The sequence below is a fragment of the Etheostoma spectabile genome, chromosome 1 (genome assembly GCF_008692095.1).
Source record: "Etheostoma spectabile isolate EspeVRDwgs_2016 chromosome 1, UIUC_Espe_1.0, whole genome shotgun sequence".
Lineage (NCBI taxonomy): Eukaryota > Metazoa > Chordata > Actinopteri > Perciformes > Percidae > Etheostoma > Etheostoma spectabile.
In genome coordinates, this window is record NC_045733.1 from 30459204 (window position 1) to 30461072 (window position 1869).

The window sequence follows — 1869 nt, forward strand, 5'->3', positions numbered from 1 at the left end:
AGTCTGCCGCCTCACACCTTATCACACACACACACACACACATACTCACATACACACCCCGTCCCTACCCCCCCTCCAAACTGACTGCCTCTGGGACCTTCTTTTTGTGTTTCTTCACCCGCCACCCCAGTCACCTCAAATAATCCCTTCATGTAACCACATGTACTGTGTGTTGTCCTGTGCATCATTGTATTACTTTGTGTTTATTGTATTCTTATTTTTTCTCCTTCATATGCTGTATCGGATGCTGGTAACTTTAATTTCCTTGCGGGAGTCATCCCAAAGGGATTAATAAAGCTAAGTCTAAGTCTAAGTCTATCTGGAGCTTAGCGCAGCTGAAGACAATTGTAATTGGTTTAACGAAATGCCAATAAACCAGAGCATGTTTGTCTCCCATCCCAGAATGCTGTGTGGACTAGCCAAACCCTCCTCTGCAGCTCTGTCGAGGAAGGTCTGATGAAGCGAGACTACTACGGTACTGACCTGGAGATATTCATATCACCCTATACAATACCTTAATATTGCACAAAAGTGCAGTACACATGACATCTGACATCCCTGACATCTATACATATGTGTACCTACGTATATTTACATGGATGTACAGTATTTACTTCAAAAAGTAACATCTGGTTGTATTTTTTCTTCAGTGAAAACTTATACTTGTTTTATTTGATTGCTTTTGTAATCTTTCATTATGTGTTATTCATTTTAAAGCTTTTTTTCTCATTAGTATGCTTCTTGTCTTTATTACATCTTTCCTTTCTCCCTCGGAATCTGACTAATATTTGCTACCATAACAATGTAGGACTGCAAGGCCCAATTGTTTCTTATCTTATTAACTTGCATTAAGTATTCATAATTGTGGAACTGCATGCATGATTTATACGCTCAATCTGTTTAAACAAGCACTGCAAAGGAGCAACAGTTTAATAAGATATCCACAGTGGAGCCACAGTCTGTTGCTGCTGGGTAAAGGTCCTCATTAATGTCCCATCCATCACAGCACATAAATGCTGCTAATGGATTAGCAGGGCCGGGGAGCATATCCTTCATATTTATCAAATGTGCTTTAATGATTTAGTTTTCCTCCAGCCTTTATCCTCCTGTTGAGCTGATCAGAGAGGGTTTGTCTTCACCAAGCTCTCAAATGAAGCTAACAGATGTTTGTGATGTTAAATCATGATGGAGTGGAGAATTCTGCTTTGATGCCCATTTATCTACTAAGACCTTTGTGTTCACAAACAGGTCTTTTCATTGAACTGTAACTGGGACTAAAATTATAACATTGGATGGAGAATGAGGTTTTCTGGGGTCAATGTTGTTGTTATTGAGTCTCCTCAACTTTTACTTTAAAAGTTAAAAGTTTAACGACCCTCTAGCTCCTCCAGGTGGAGAGTGTGAATGGATTTAAAGTGGACTGAAGCAGCTTTATACAACGTCATTTTTCACTTCATGAAGTTTACGTATGCACCTTGAAAAACGTCACAGAACTTGATGTCATGCCATTGGGCCCAAAAAGACCTTCACCCATAGACTTACATAGCAAAAGAGATGTCATCAATCAGTGGATAGATTTCTTTTTTAGCATCTAAACCCCTGTGAAATGACTTGTTTTACTATTAGAATTTGATCCATTTGGTCTGATAACATTTGGAAAGTCATTAAATCCCCATTCAAGTTAGCGGGGCGCTAAAGTGGAAGAAGCCTGCTTGGCCGACGCCCATGTGTATTATGGGCTGCACAGAGAGGAAGTAGTGCCGATCATCCTGGTAAATTTTAGGCTCCATGAAGACTCCATGCGCCATTGAGCAACCCCCATAGGAATAAGATAAGAAAACCTTTATTTGTCCCACAGTGGGGAAATTG

General features: G+C 40.0%; 1 protein-coding gene across 1 annotated transcript in view; it reads right to left on the reverse strand.

Moving 5' to 3' along the window:
• Nucleotides 1-1869, reverse strand: part of LOC116687239 (uncharacterized) — a gene marked incomplete at its 3' end in the record, with an annotated part of 16369 nt that overhangs the window by 3928 nt on the left and 10572 nt on the right.